This window comes from Astatotilapia calliptera, chromosome 15, assembly GCF_964374335.1.
Source record: "Astatotilapia calliptera chromosome 15, fAstCal68.1, whole genome shotgun sequence".
Taxonomy (NCBI): Eukaryota; Metazoa; Chordata; class Actinopteri; order Cichliformes; family Cichlidae; genus Astatotilapia; species Astatotilapia calliptera.
In genome coordinates this window covers 12,154,249-12,169,722 of record NC_137436.1, presented here as the reverse complement: position 1 = coordinate 12,169,722, position 15,474 = coordinate 12,154,249, and the positions used below count along the sequence as shown (strand labels likewise).

Sequence of the window (15,474 nt, the reverse complement as noted above, 5' to 3'; positions counted from 1 at the left end):
TTTAGGAATTTGCTGTGAGCAATATCCCCCCACCCAGTCACCCCCAAAAAAGCTGGGATGAAAGACAAATGAGAGGTCTGTGCCAAGGTCGCCCCCTCTCAGTCTTACTGTACATGTTATATGTAGAACCGTTGGCTTGTGCAATTAGGGAAAGCCCAGACATAACAGGAATACAGTTACCGGGAGGAGAAACATTAAAAATTTAACAGTATGTAATTATCATATTATGAAAACAATTATAACGCCAAGAAAGTTATAAAAATGAATTGAAGACGCTCCGTCTCAACGACCGCTGATTGGACTGCAGGCGACCACGTGATTTTGAATCTCATTAACCGGCATGCGCTGACCGGCGTTTCAGAAACTAAAGTGTCGTCATATATGTGGCGCCGTTTAAAAACTGAAACATGCCGACCATAGTTATATTGTGATGTTTCGGAGGTAAAACGTCAGTAAAACATCGACCTGTCCTCTACCATTTGTTAGAAGGCGACTGTGTTCTTCATTGTAACCATGAGTTAGAGTTGCAGTAAGCAGAATGAGTCGTTTCTGTCGTGCGATATGTGGGTATCGCTTCTCGGCCTTTTGGCTAAGATCAAGTGTAGTATCTGTTCTTATCAGTTACAAGGCGAGAAGCAATGTAGAATGGCGGCGACGTCGGCCAATTTTTCGGAGAGGAATACATGGTCGTATGGAACGAGGAATACCTTGAGATTCGAACTAATGGATAAAGAAAAGGATTTCCATGACAGAATTAATTTCGGACGAAGGATTCTTTATGATGCATTGAAGGTACAACCAGAGGAAATCTACTGCCTCCAGCAAAGCACGGCAAGTAAGCACTATGATGTGACTTTTTGCACGGGAGAGTACGCGGAGGAGGTGAGAAAGAGATGTGGTACAGAAGAAAATGAAGAACTAAAAAAATATATGGTAACCCCGTTATACAGGAACGATTATAGGATTTTAACGGTGCACATGTATAATCCCTGGGTTACAGAAGAGACCATTAAGTACTTCCTGGGGCGGTACGTTACAGTGCTCCCAGGGGTACGAAAAATAAAGGACGGGCTAGGCCTATGGACTGGAAAAAGACAGTTTCGGGTAAAACTTAAAATGGATATGACAACGGAAGATGGATACTGCCACCCGCCTGCAGTGTTTTCCATCGGAGCAGACAGAGGTTTTTTGGTGTATGCAGGACAGCCACAAGCATGCAGAAAATGCGGCAGTACGGGACATAATGCAGACAATTGTGAGCAGGTGAGGTGTAGGAGCTGCGGGAAAAATGGCCATATCACAAGAGACTGCAAAGAGCCTAGAAGGTGTCACTTATGTGGCTCAGATACACATAGGGCAAGAGATTGCACTAGGCCCAGATCATATTCGAAAGCAGCTAAAGCAGGGACCGAGGTAGAGCGGTATGAAGAAACGGATATAGGAACAAATATTGGGGAAAGCGCACAAGAGGCGCCACCAGCAGAAAGGAATCAGACTAATGAGGAAGAAGGAGGGGGGGGAGAGGATGGGGCCGAACAAGGAAAAGAAGAAGGCGATAAGATGGGGGAGAAAAATGGGGAGAAGCAGTGCGAAGAAGGACAAATATGGGAAGTGGCAGCTAAGCCACGAAGAAAGTCGGCCAAAAGGCGTAGGAAAGTGAGCTCGGGAGTCTCTCCAGGAGAGACTAATTTGAAAGAAGGTAAAGGAGAGCGGATGGAAGAGGGAGGGGAGATGGGAGCGTATGTGTTGAGAGGGACGCAGACTGAATGTATGCACACACCAATGAGTGATTTAACGAGTGATGGAGACGTTGAAGAAGAAGAAGTAGAAAGTGAAGAAAAATCGGAAGATTCATTTATAAAAAATTTGCTGGCGCAAGTCAACATGGACTAATAAGGGAGGGGAAAATGGACGACAGAGGTTTTTCTTTTTTTTTCTTTTTCGGCTCTAATTTTGTAAAGTTTTCCTTTTTTTCAGGGGATATGAAGATCAAAAAGACAACTAGGAGATGGTATCTGTTTTTTCTTTTGTTTCTTTGTTATAAAATTATTAAGTGCCCTCTGCTTAGGTGTATAGATACCCCTTTTTTTACTACAAAATGGTGAGGTTCCGAATAATTACGTTAAATGTAAGGGGGTTAAAAAATGCCAGAAAAAGACAAATGGTATATGAATTTCTGTTGTTTTATAATTTTGATGTATGTTTATTACAGGAGGTACATTTGAAGGACGAGAAGGATGTTGTTATTTTTTCGGAGCAGTGGAGGGGGGGTGAATCGGCATGGAGTATAGGAGGAGTATATGGGACAGGGGTGGGAGTGTTGTGTGGAAATAAAAGTATAAAAATAAAAGAAAGTTATACGGTGATACAGGGAAGAGTGATGGTGGTAGATGTAGAAAAAAACGGGGTCCAAAGCCGGATAATAAATGTGTATGCACATGTGGATCCAAAACAAAGAAGAGAACTCCTTTTGTCGATGGACACTTGTTTTATTACAAGGAAAAATATTATAGTGGGAGGGGATTTTAATGTATCTTTAGAAAAAGAAAAATTTTCTCTCCCATTAAAGACATTTATAAGACAATACGGGTTAACGGATGTTATGGGCAGACTTCTGGGGAAAAAAGTAGGGTATACATGGAGGAATACAAGGGGGGTACAGAGTAGGTTGGACTATATTTTGATAGATAAAAAGTGTAAAATTAAAGGGGGAAAAACGATTCCGGTTCTACTCACGGATCACCAGGCGGTAGAGGTGGATTTGGAGATAGAAGGGATGGAATACGGGAAGGGATATTGGAAATTAAATAATGAGGTGTTAAAGGAAAAAGATTATAGGGATAAATTTTTAGAGATCTTCCCTTTATGGGTGAAAGTAAAAGAACTTTATGGAAAAAAAGGGGATTGGTGGGAGGATGTAAAATGCAAGATAAAAAAATTTACGATAGAATATTGTACAGATAGATCTAAACATAGAAAAGAAGAATTTAATATGTTACAAAAAGAGATAGAACATATTTATGTTATACAAAAGGAGGGGAAGGAAAAAAATGTAGATTTGAAAATTGAAGACTTAAAGGTGAGGCAAGAAGAGTTATTAGAGAGGAAGGCAAGAGCAGAAACATATAAATTAAAACAGAAAGAGTATGAGGAAGATGAAAGGTGTTCCGCATATTTTTTTAAAAAGATGAAAAGTAGGGATAAAAGGGGGGTTATAGAGAAATTGGAAAAGGATGGGAAGGAGATTATAGGGAGGGAAAGCATGTTGGGGGTAGTAAAAGAATATTACGAGGATTTATTTAGAAAAGAAAAAGTAGGGACAGAAAAAAGAGATGTTCTTTTGGGGTCATTAAAGAGGAGATTAGTAGAGGAAGATAGGGAGTTTCTGGAAAGGGAAATAACGATGGAAGAGGCATATAAGGTGGTAAAGGGAATGAAGGTAAATAGGGTACCAGGAATAGATGGATTAACGAAAGAATTTTATGAGGTATTTTGGGGAGTGATAGGGTTACATTTGTTGGAGGTCTTTAAAGAAATATTAGAGGGGGAAGAGATGGCGGAGAGTATGAGGACGGGTGTGATTTCGTTATTATTTAAGAAAGGGAATCCTCATTTACTTGATAATTATAGACCGCTCACTATGTTATGCGTAGATTATAAGATTTTAAGTAAGATAATTGCAAATAGATTGGTAGGGGTAATGTCGGATATAGTGGGAAGTGATCAAACGTGTGGGGTGAAGGGGAGACAAATTTCATGGAATATACAATTACATAGGGACATACTTGCATATGTAAAGGATAGAAAAATGGCGGCAATCTGTGTAAGTTTAGACCAACAAAAGGCATTTGATAGGCTAGATTACGAAATTTTGTGGGAGGTAATGACTAAGATGGGCTTGGGAAAACAATTTATAAGGTGGGTGAGGATCCTTTATAAAGAGATATATTCAAAAATCAAATTGAACGGGTTCCTCACGGAAAAAGTTCATCAAGCGAGGGGGTTGAGACAAGGGTGCCCGTTATCGGTGGTACTCTATGTATTATATGCTGAACCATTGGCTTGTGCAATTCGGGAGAATAAAAGAGTGAGGGGGATAATGATGCCGGGGGGGGAATGTTTGAAAATATCTCAATATGCGGATGATACTATACTATATTTAGCGGACGACGACAGTTTAAGAGAAGTTGTGGAAATATTAAAAATATATGAAGAAGTTACAGGATCAAAAATAAATAAGGAAAAGACAAAATATAAGTACTTGGGGACGTGGGAAGGTAGAAGGGAAAATATTTGTGATTATACTTTGTGTGAAGGTCCTATGGACATTCTAGGAATTTCTTTTGGGAATAAGGAGGGCGATGCTATTTGGAACTGGAAGGGGAAGATGGCAGAGGTGGAAAGGAAATTACGACTATGGAAAATGAGGAAGCTTACAATTACTGGGAAGGTGTTAGTGATAAAGAGTGAGGTGGTGCCGAAATTATTGTATCTAGGCTATGTGTTCCCGATGCCACAAGTATTTAGAGCACAAATAATGAGGGGAATATTTAACTTTATATGGGGAGGTTACGAGTACGTAAAGAGAGTACAAATGTATCAGGAGGTTGCCGATGGGGGAAAAGGGGTACCGAACATTCCGTTAAAGTTAGATACGATTTTTTATGCAAATGTGTGTACGCTGTTAAAGAAGCCATATATTCATAAATGTCAGATATTGTTATGGTTCTGGTTAGCTATTCCATACCGGTTTTTAATTGGGTGGGAAAATCAGGGGCCGAAGGCAGAGACAAGACCAGAATACTTTCAGAGGATGGTTAAGTGGGGAAAGAGACATATAGAGTGCAGAGAGGTGGATACAATACAAAATCATAAACTTCTGTATAAAAAACTGGTGAGGAATGCTAACTACAACCAGGGGATAGTGAGTTCGGAAGTTTGGGAATACGCACAGGATAAGAGTTATAAGAATGTTTTGAAAGATTTTAATTGGATGCACCTACATAGGAAATTACCTGTAAGGACTACGATGTATGCACATAATTTGGGGAAGTTAAAAGAATGTCCGAGGGATAATTGCACAGAGGAAGAAACGATTGAACATGTCCTATGGGGGTGCAAATATGCAAAAAAGGTATGGGCTGGAATGAAGAGGAGGTATACGGGACTAGAGGCTTTGACATATGAGGAAATAACTTATCTTAGGCCTAAGGATAAAAAGAAGGAGGAAAATAAAATACGTTGTATGTTGTTATCAATTACAAAACTTAAGATATGGAGGGCAAGACAGGGGTATATAAGGGGGGGGTATGAATGGAAAGAGATGGGAACAATAAAGGATATAGAGAGGGAATTTGAGGGGATATATCGGCATGAATTACAAAGATGGGGAATAGACACGATTAAGGACAGGTGGAAGGATTATTATGAATGATGTAAAAGATGTTTTTGTGAAATATGAAAAGTATTCAATGGAATGTTGAGCAAATGGAAATGTAAGATGGTGTTGTAAGTAAAAATAAAAAAGGAAAAAAAAAAAAAAAAAAAAAAAATCTGTTCTTATCAGTTTAATATCTGATACGTCCCCTACCCGGGGACCATATATTAAATTGATTTTTGGAGCAGGGAGATGGAATAGGGGCTTGCTCCGTCCACTCCACGCATCGACCTGGTATTGCAGTATTTCTAGGAACGGTGCACCCCCTGAAGCTGTGAAAAACAAATGGCATTTGACTCAACAGTTTGTGCAAAGAAATTTCTTATACGCTAGATATATGCGTGCGTCTGCATATCTGGACATTGTCTTCGTGTAATCTTCCAAGGTTAGTCAGACTGAAATCTTGCGACTTAATATTTGTGAATGACTTACATTTAACTATTACCAGAATTACTAAATCCTGCCACTTGGACTGACACGTGGCTGGACACACACTTTCTATGGGAAATCAAAAAAATATGTCGTTTTCAACTGCAGTTACACTATTCTGGCTCCAATCCTGCAGTTACCTCTGTTGTCCACTAGAGACCAATAGAAGTCTTTAAAAACCGGAGGCTGCCATCTACAAGGACTCATGTTGATTATAGGTTTAACTCTTCTCTTTCTCTACATACTGCAGCTTTCTGTCCTCTGTGGCTGTAAATTACATCGTTTGAAAAAAAATAAACCACACAATCTTTTCTTGGCTTTTTAGCTAAAAAAAAAAAAAAAATCTGTTCTTATCAGTTTAATATCTGATACGTCCCCTACCCGGGGACCATATATTAAATTGATTTTTGGAGCAGGGAGATGGAATAGGGGCTTGCTCCGTCCACTCCACGCATCGACCTGGTATTGCAGTATTTCTAGGAACGGTGCACCCCCTGAAGCTGTGAAAAACAAATGGCATTTGACTCAACAGTTTGTGCAAAGAATTTTCTTATACGCTAGATATATGTGTGCGTCTGCATATCTGGACATTGTCTTCGTGTAATCTTCCAAGGTTAGTCAGACTGAAATGTTGCGACTTAATATTTGTGAATGACTTACATTTAACTATTACCAGAATTACTAAATCCTGCCACTTGGACTGACACGTGGCTGGACACACACTTTCTATGGGAAATCAAAAAAATATGTCGTTTTGAACTGCAGTTACACTATTCTGGCTCCAATCCTGCAGTTACCTCTGTTGTCCACTAGAGACCAATAGAAGTCTTTAAAAACCGGAGGCTGCCATCTACAAGGACTCATGTTGATTATAGGTTTAACTCTTCTCTTTCTCTACATACTGCAGCTTTCTGTCCTCTGTGGCTGTAAATTACATCGTTTGAAAAAAAAAAAAACCCACACAATTTTTTCTTGGCTTTTTAGCTAAAATCACCTGTATTGTCTGTTGTTTCCATTTGTGGATGGTTAATAGTGCAGAAGATTGTTTTTCTGTTTTCAGGATTACATGAAAACATTTGGGAACAGATCATTTTTGTATATAATAAATCTTAGGATAGTATTGGTTTTGATGATTTATAAAACAGCTGTGTGCCGTAGCCCTGGTAGTGTGGATCCTTAGTGTGTAAAGAGTAGATACCTCATGTAATATGTGTGAATGAAAATCCATGGACTTTATAAGAGTCCTCCATTTATGGCTATGATCCTAACAAACAAGATTAATCCGTTTCTTTCTCCTAGCAATCTTCCTGTTTCCTAAAGGAACACGCATGCACAATATATATGCATCAGGATGGCCGAGTGGTTAAGGCGTTGGACTTAAGCTCCAATGAGCGCATGCTCTCGTGGGTTCAAACCCCACTCCTGGTATAATTTGGAGCCTCATGACTGGTAAACTGAAATGTATCTATGGGAGCAACAATGATCAATAGGAGTTTTTAGGAATTTGCTGTGAGCAATATCCCCCCACCCAGTCACCCCCAAAAAAGCTGGGATGAAAGACAAATGAGAGGTCTGTGCCAAGGTCGCCCCCTCTCAGTCTTACTGTACATGTTATATGTAGAACCGTTGGCTTGTGCAATTAGGGAAAGCCCAGACATAACAGGAATACAGTTACCGGGAGGAGAAACATTAAAAATTTAACAGTATGTAATTATCATATTATGAAAACAATTATAACGCCAAGAAAGTTATAAAAATGAATTGAAGACGCTCCGTCTCAACGACCGCTGATTGGACTGCAGGCGACCACGTGATTTTGAATCTCATTAACCGGCATGCGCTGACCGGCGTTTCAGAAACTAAAGTGTCGTCATATATGTGGCGCCGTTTAAAAACTGAAACATGCCGACCATAGTTATATTGTGATGTTTCGGAGGTAAAACGTCAGTAAAACATCGACCTGTCCTCTACCATTTGTTAGAAGGCGACTGTGTTCTTCATTGTAACCATGAGTTAGAGTTGCAGTAAGCAGAATGAGTCGTTTCTGTCGTGCGATATGTGGGTATCGCTTCTCGGCCTTTTGGCTAAGATCAAGTGTAGTATCTGTTCTTATCAGTTTAATATCTGATACGTCCCCTACCCGGGGACCATATATTAAATTGATTTTTGGAGCAGGGAGATGGAATAGGGGCTTGCTCCGTCCACTCCACGCATCGACCTGGTATTGCAGTATTTCTAGGAACGGTGCACCCCCTGAAGCTGTGAAAAACAAATGGCATTTGACTCAACAGTTTGTGCAAAGAAATTTCTTATACGCTAGATATATGCGTGCGTCTGCATATCTGGACATTGTCTTCGTGTAATCTTCCAAGGTTAGTCAGACTGAAATCTTGCGACTTAATATTTGTGAATGACTTACATTTAACTATTACCAGAATTACTAAATCCTGCCACTTGGACTGACACGTGGCTGGACACACACTTTCTATGGGAAATCAAAAAAATATGTCGTTTTCAACTGCAGTTACACTATTCTGGCTCCAATCCTGCAGTTACCTCTGTTGTCCACTAGAGACCAATAGAAGTCTTTAAAAACCGGAGGCTGCCATCTACAAGGACTCATGTTGATTATAGGTTTAACTCTTCTCTTTCTCTACATACTGCAGCTTTCTGTCCTCTGTGGCTGTAAATTACATCGTTTGAAAAAAAAAAAAACCCACACAATTTTTTCTTGGCTTTTTAGCTAAAATCACCTGTATTGTCTGTTGTTTCCATTTGTGGATGGTTAATAGTGCAGAAGATTGTTTTTCTGTTTTCAGGATTACATGAAAACATTTGGGAACAGATCATTTTTGTATATAATAAATCTTAGGATAGTATTGGTTTTGATGATTTATAAAACAGCTGTGTGCCGTAGCCCTGGTAGTGTGGATCCTTAGTGTGTAAAGAGTAGATACCTCATGTAATATGTGTGAATGAAAATCCATGGACTTTATAAGAGTCCTCCATTTATGGCTATGATCCTAACAAACAAGATTAATCCGTTTCTTTCTCCTAGCAATCTTCCTGTTTCCTAAAGGAACACGCATGCACAATATATATGCATCAGGATGGCCGAGTGGTTAAGGCGTTGGACTTAAGCTCCAATGAGCGCATGCTCTCGTGGGTTCAAACCCCACTCCTGGTATAATTTGGAGCCTCATGACTGGTAAACTGAAATGTATCTATGGGAGCAACAATGATCAATAGGAGTTTTTAGGAATTTGCTGTGAGCAATATCCCCCCACCCAGTCACCCCCAAAAAAGCTGGGATGAAAGACAAATGAGAGGTCTGTGCCAAGGTCGCCCCCTCTCAGTCTTACTGTACATGTTATATGTAGAACCGTTGGCTTGTGCAATTAGGGAAAGCCCAGACATAACAGGAATACAGTTACCGGGAGGAGAAACATTAAAAATTTAACAGTATGTAATTATCATATTATGAAAACAATTATAACGCCAAGAAAGTTATAAAAATGAATTGAAGACGCTCCGTCTCAACGACCGCTGATTGGACTGCAGGCGACCACGTGATTTTGAATCTCATTAACCGGCATGCGCTGACCGGCGTTTCAGAAACTAAAGTGTCGTCATATATGTGGCGCCGTTTAAAAACTGAAACATGCCGACCATAGTTATATTGTGATGTTTCGGAGGTAAAACGTCAGTAAAACATCGACCTGTCCTCTACCATTTGTTAGAAGGCGACTGTGTTCTTCATTGTAACCATGAGTTAGAGTTGCAGTAAGCAGAATGAGTCGTTTCTGTCGTGCGATATGTGGGTATCGCTTCTCGGCCTTTTGGCTAAGATCAAGTGTAGTATCTGTTCTTATCAGTTTAATATCTGATACGTCCCCTACCCGGGGACCATATATTAAATTGATTTTTGGAGCAGGGAGATGGAATAGGGGCTTGCTCCGTCCACTCCACGCATCGACCTGGTATTGCAGTATTTCTAGGAACGGTGCACCCCCTGAAGCTGTGAAAAACAAATGGCATTTGACTCAACAGTTTGTGCAAAGAAATTTCTTATACGCTAGATATATGCGTGCGTCTGCATATCTGGACATTGTCTTCGTGTAATCTTCCAAGGTTAGTCAGACTGAAATCTTGCGACTTAATATTTGTGAATGACTTACATTTAACTATTACCAGAATTACTAAATCCTGCCACTTGGACTGACACGTGGCTGGACACACACTTTCTATGGGAAATCAAAAAAATATGTCGTTTTCAACTGCAGTTACACTATTCTGGCTCCAATCCTGCAGTTACCTCTGTTGTCCACTAGAGACCAATAGAAGTCTTTAAAAACCGGAGGCTGCCATCTACAAGGACTCATGTTGATTATAGGTTTAACTCTTCTCTTTCTCTACATACTGCAGCTTTCTGTCCTCTGTGGCTGTAAATTACATCGTTTGAAAAAAAATAAACCACACAATCTTTTCTTGGCTTTTTAGCTAAAAAAAAAAAAAAAATCTGTTCTTATCAGTTTAATATCTGATACGTCCCCTACCCGGGGACCATATATTAAATTGATTTTTGGAGCAGGGAGATGGAATAGGGGCTTGCTCCGTCCACTCCACGCATCGACCTGGTATTGCAGTATTTCTAGGAACGGTGCACCCCCTGAAGCTGTGAAAAACAAATGGCATTTGACTCAACAGTTTGTGCAAAGAAATTTCTTATACGCTAGATATATGCGTGCGTCTGCATATCTGGACATTGTCTTCGTGTAATCTTCCAAGGTTAGTCAGACTGAAATCTTGCGACTTAATATTTGTGAATGACTTACATTTAACTATTACCAGAATTACTAAATCCTGCCACTTGGACTGACACGTGGCTGGACACACACTTTCTATGGGAAATCAAAAAAATATGTCGTTTTCAACTGCAGTTACACTATTCTGGCTCCAATCCTGCAGTTACCTCTGTTGTCCACTAGAGACCAATAGAAGTCTTTAAAAACCGGAGGCTGCCATCTACAAGGACTCATGTTGATTATAGGTTTAACTCTTCTCTTTCTCTACATACTGCAGCTTTCTGTCCTCTGTGGCTGTAAATTACATCGTTTGAAAAAAAATAAACCACACAATCTTTTCTTGGCTTTTTAGCTAAAAAAAAAAAAAAAATCTGTTCTTATCAGTTTAATATCTGATACGTCCCCTACCCGGGGACCATATATTAAATTGATTTTTGGAGCAGGGAGATGGAATAGGGGCTTGCTCCGTCCACTCCACGCATCGACCTGGTATTGCAGTATTTCTAGGAACGGTGCACCCCCTGAAGCTGTGAAAAACAAATGGCATTTGACTCAACAGTTTGTGCAAAGAATTTTCTTATACGCTAGATATATGTGTGCGTCTGCATATCTGGACATTGTCTTCGTGTAATCTTCCAAGGTTAGTCAGACTGAAATGTTGCGACTTAATATTTGTGAATGACTTACATTTAACTATTACCAGAATTACTAAATCCTGCCACTTGGACTGACACGTGGCTGGACACACACTTTCTATGGGAAATCAAAAAAATATGTCGTTTTCAACTGCAGTTACACTATTCTGGCTCCAATCCTGCAGTTACCTCTGTTGTCCACTAGAGACCAATAGAAGTCTTTAAAAACCGGAGGCTGCCATCTACAAGGACTCATGTTGATTATAGGTTTAACTCTTCTCTTTCTCTACATACTGCAGCTTTCTGTCCTCTGTGGCTGTAAATTACATCGTTTGAAAAAAAATAAACCACACAATCTTTTCTTGGCTTTTTAGCTAAAAAAAAAAAAAAAATCTGTTCTTATCAGTTTAATATCTGATACGTCCCCTACCCGGGGACCATATATTAAATTGATTTTTGGAGCAGGGAGATGGAATAGGGGCTTGCTCCGTCCACTCCACGCATCGACCTGGTATTGCAGTATTTCTAGGAACGGTGCACCCCCTGAAGCTGTGAAAAACAAATGGCATTTGACTCAACAGTTTGTGCAAAGAATTTTCTTATACGCTAGATATATGTGTGCGTCTGCATATCTGGACATTGTCTTCGTGTAATCTTCCAAGGTTAGTCAGACTGAAATGTTGCGACTTAATATTTGTGAATGACTTACATTTAACTATTACCAGAATTACTAAATCCTGCCACTTGGACTGACACGTGGCTGGACACACACTTTCTATGGGAAATCAAAAAAATATGTCGTTTTGAACTGCAGTTACACTATTCTGGCTCCAATCCTGCAGTTACCTCTGTTGTCCACTAGAGACCAATAGAAGTCTTTAAAAACCGGAGGCTGCCATCTACAAGGACTCATGTTGATTATAGGTTTAACTCTTCTCTTTCTCTACATACTGCAGCTTTCTGTCCTCTGTGGCTGTAAATTACATCGTTTGAAAAAAAAAAAAACCCACACAATTTTTTCTTGGCTTTTTAGCTAAAATCACCTGTATTGTCTGTTGTTTCCATTTGTGGATGGTTAATAGTGCAGAAGATTGTTTTTCTGTTTTCAGGATTACATGAAAACATTTGGGAACAGATCATTTTTGTATATAATAAATCTTAGGATAGTATTGGTTTTGATGATTTATAAAACAGCTGTGTGCCGTAGCCCTGGTAGTGTGGATCCTTAGTGTGTAAAGAGTAGATACCTCATGTAATATGTGTGAATGAAAATCCATGGACTTTATAAGAGTCCTCCATTTATGGCTATGATCCTAACAAACAAGATTAATCCGTTTCTTTCTCCTAGCAATCTTCCTGTTTCCTAAAGGAACACGCATGCACAATATATATGCATCAGGATGGCCGAGTGGTTAAGGCGTTGGACTTAAGCTCCAATGAGCGCATGCTCTCGTGGGTTCAAACCCCACTCCTGGTATAATTTGGAGCCTCATGACTGGTAAACTGAAATGTATCTATGGGAGCAACAATGATCAATAGGAGTTTTTAGGAATTTGCTGTGAGCAATATCCCCCCACCCAGTCACCCCCAAAAAAGCTGGGATGAAAGACAAATGAGAGGTCTGTGCCAAGGTCGCCCCCTCTCAGTCTTACTGTACATGTTATATGTAGAACCGTTGGCTTGTGCAATTAGGGAAAGCCCAGACATAACAGGAATACAGTTACCGGGAGGAGAAACATTAAAAATTTAACAGTATGTAATTATCATATTATGAAAACAATTATAACGCCAAGAAAGTTATAAAAATGAATTGAAGACGCTCCGTCTCAACGACCGCTGATTGGACTGCAGGCGACCACGTGATTTTGAATCTCATTAACCGGCATGCGCTGACCGGCGTTTCAGAAACTAAAGTGTCGTCATATATGTGGCGCCGTTTAAAAACTGAAACATGCCGACCATAGTTATATTGTGATGTTTCGGAGGTAAAACGTCAGTAAAACATCGACCTGTCCTCTACCATTTGTTAGAAGGCGACTGTGTTCTTCATTGTAACCATGAGTTAGAGTTGCAGTAAGCAGAATGAGTCGTTTCTGTCGTGCGATATGTGGGTATCGCTTCTCGGCCTTTTGGCTAAGATCAAGTGTAGTATCTGTTCTTATCAGTTTAATATCTGATACGTCCCCTACCCGGGGACCATATATTAAATTGATTTTTGGAGCAGGGAGATGGAATAGGGGCTTGCTCCGTCCACTCCACGCATCGACCTGGTATTGCAGTATTTCTAGGAACGGTGCACCCCCTGAAGCTGTGAAAAACAAATGGCATTTGACTCAACAGTTTGTGCAAAGAAATTTCTTATACGCTAGATATATGCGTGCGTCTGCATATCTGGACATTGTCTTCGTGTAATCTTCCAAGGTTAGTCAGACTGAAATCTTGCGACTTAATATTTGTGAATGACTTACATTTAACTATTACCAGAATTACTAAATCCTGCCACTTGGACTGACACGTGGCTGGACACACACTTTCTATGGGAAATCAAAAAAATATGTCGTTTTCAACTGCAGTTACACTATTCTGGCTCCAATCCTGCAGTTACCTCTGTTGTCCACTAGAGACCAATAGAAGTCTTTAAAAACCGGAGGCTGCCATCTACAAGGACTCATGTTGATTATAGGTTTAACTCTTCTCTTTCTCTACATACTGCAGCTTTCTGTCCTCTGTGGCTGTAAATTACATCGTTTGAAAAAAAATAAACCACACAATCTTTTCTTGGCTTTTTAGCTAAAAAAAAAAAAAAAATCTGTTCTTATCAGTTTAATATCTGATACGTCCCCTACCCGGGGACCATATATTAAATTGATTTTTGGAGCAGGGAGATGGAATAGGGGCTTGCTCCGTCCACTCCACGCATCGACCTGGTATTGCAGTATTTCTAGGAACGGTGCACCCCCTGAAGCTGTGAAAAACAAATGGCATTTGACTCAACAGTTTGTGCAAAGAATTTTCTTATACGCTAGATATATGTGTGCGTCTGCATATCTGGACATTGTCTTCGTGTAATCTTCCAAGGTTAGTCAGACTGAAATGTTGCGACTTAATATTTGTGAATGACTTACATTTAACTATTACCAGAATTACTAAATCCTGCCACTTGGACTGACACGTGGCTGGACACACACTTTCTATGGGAAATCAAAAAAATATGTCGTTTTCAACTGCAGTTACACTATTCTGGCTCCAATCCTGCAGTTACCTCTGTTGTCCACTAGAGACCAATAGAAGTCTTTAAAAACCGGAGGCTGCCATCTACAAGGACTCATGTTGATTATAGGTTTAACTCTTCTCTTTCTCTACATACTGCAGCTTTCTGTCCTCTGTGGCTGTAAATTACATCGTTTGAAAAAAAATAAACCACACAATCTTTTCTTGGCTTTTTAGCTAAAAAAAAAAAAAAAATCTGTTCTTATCAGTTTAATATCTGATACGTCCCCTACCCGGGGACCATATATTGAATTGATTTTTGGAGCAGGGAGATGGAATAGGGGCTTGCTCCGTCCACTCCACGCATCGACCTGGTATTGCAGTATTTCTAGGAACGGTGCACCCCCTGAAGCTGTGAAAAACAAATGGCATTTGACTCAACAGTTTGTGCAAAGAAATTTCTTATACGCTAGATATATGCGTGCGTCTGCATATCTGGACATTGTCTTCGTGTAATCTTCCAAGGTTAGTCAGACTGAAATCTTGCGACTTAATATTTGTGAATGACTTACATTTAACTATTACCAGAATTACTAAATCCTGCCACTTGGACTGACACGTGGCTGGACACACACTTTCTATGGGAAATCAAAAAAATATGTCGTTTTCAACTGCAGTTACACTATTCTGGCTCCAATCCTGCAGTTACCTCTGTTGTCCACTAGAGACCAATAGAAGTCTTTAAAAACCGGAGGCTGCCATCTACAAGGACTCATGTTGATTATAGGTTTAACTCTTCTCTTTCTCTACATACTGCAGCTTTCTGTCCTCTGTGGCTGTAAATTACATCGTTTGAAAAAAAAAAAAACCCACACAATTTTTTCTTGGCTTTTTAGCTAAAATCACCTGTATTGTCTGTTGTTTCCATTTGTGGATGGTTAATAGTGCAGAAGATTGT

The 15,474-nt window shown here is 39.8% G+C and overlaps 12 non-coding genes and 2 pseudogenes across 12 annotated transcripts; all 14 read left to right on the top strand.

Annotated features, from left to right (window-relative positions):
* Window positions 1–569: 569 nt before the first annotated feature.
* LOC145420802 (U2 spliceosomal RNA) lies at window positions 570–685 on the top strand (annotated as a pseudogene).
* Window positions 686–5,500: 4,815 nt separating this feature from the next.
* LOC145420782 (U2 spliceosomal RNA) lies at window positions 5,501–5,705 on the top strand (annotated as a pseudogene).
* A 466-nt stretch (window positions 5,706–6,171) lies between these two features.
* On the top strand, window positions 6,172–6,362 carry LOC113007183 (U2 spliceosomal RNA). The gene has a single exon (XR_003269872.2). It is a non-coding gene; the product is annotated as a U2 spliceosomal RNA (small nuclear RNA).
* An 849-nt stretch (window positions 6,363–7,211) lies between these two features.
* Window positions 7,212–7,294, top strand: trnal-uaa (transfer RNA leucine (anticodon UAA)). The gene has a single exon. It is a non-coding gene; the product is annotated as a tRNA-Leu (tRNA).
* A 636-nt stretch (window positions 7,295–7,930) lies between these two features.
* On the top strand, window positions 7,931–8,121 carry LOC145420761 (U2 spliceosomal RNA). The gene has a single exon (XR_013902078.1). It is a non-coding gene; the product is annotated as a U2 spliceosomal RNA (small nuclear RNA).
* Window positions 8,122–8,970: 849 nt separating this feature from the next.
* trnal-uaa (transfer RNA leucine (anticodon UAA)) lies at window positions 8,971–9,053 on the top strand. The gene has a single exon. It is a non-coding gene; the product is annotated as a tRNA-Leu (tRNA).
* A 636-nt stretch (window positions 9,054–9,689) lies between these two features.
* LOC145420751 (U2 spliceosomal RNA) lies at window positions 9,690–9,880 on the top strand. The gene has a single exon (XR_013902072.1). It is a non-coding gene; the product is annotated as a U2 spliceosomal RNA (small nuclear RNA).
* Window positions 9,881–10,346: 466 nt separating this feature from the next.
* LOC145420838 (U2 spliceosomal RNA) lies at window positions 10,347–10,537 on the top strand. Its single transcript, XR_013902124.1, has one exon. It is a non-coding gene; the product is annotated as a U2 spliceosomal RNA (small nuclear RNA).
* Window positions 10,538–11,003: 466 nt separating this feature from the next.
* Window positions 11,004–11,194, top strand: LOC145420837 (U2 spliceosomal RNA). The gene has a single exon (XR_013902123.1). It is a non-coding gene; the product is annotated as a U2 spliceosomal RNA (small nuclear RNA).
* Window positions 11,195–11,660: 466 nt separating this feature from the next.
* On the top strand, window positions 11,661–11,851 carry LOC145420836 (U2 spliceosomal RNA). Its single transcript, XR_013902122.1, has one exon. It is a non-coding gene; the product is annotated as a U2 spliceosomal RNA (small nuclear RNA).
* Window positions 11,852–12,700: 849 nt separating this feature from the next.
* On the top strand, window positions 12,701–12,783 carry trnal-uaa (transfer RNA leucine (anticodon UAA)). The gene has a single exon. It is a non-coding gene; the product is annotated as a tRNA-Leu (tRNA).
* A 636-nt stretch (window positions 12,784–13,419) lies between these two features.
* On the top strand, window positions 13,420–13,610 carry LOC145420740 (U2 spliceosomal RNA). Its single transcript, XR_013902061.1, has one exon. It is a non-coding gene; the product is annotated as a U2 spliceosomal RNA (small nuclear RNA).
* A 466-nt stretch (window positions 13,611–14,076) lies between these two features.
* LOC145420835 (U2 spliceosomal RNA) lies at window positions 14,077–14,267 on the top strand. Its single transcript, XR_013902121.1, has one exon. It is a non-coding gene; the product is annotated as a U2 spliceosomal RNA (small nuclear RNA).
* A 466-nt stretch (window positions 14,268–14,733) lies between these two features.
* On the top strand, window positions 14,734–14,924 carry LOC113007181 (U2 spliceosomal RNA). The gene has a single exon (XR_003269870.2). It is a non-coding gene; the product is annotated as a U2 spliceosomal RNA (small nuclear RNA).
* Window positions 14,925–15,474: the final 550 nt, after the last annotated feature.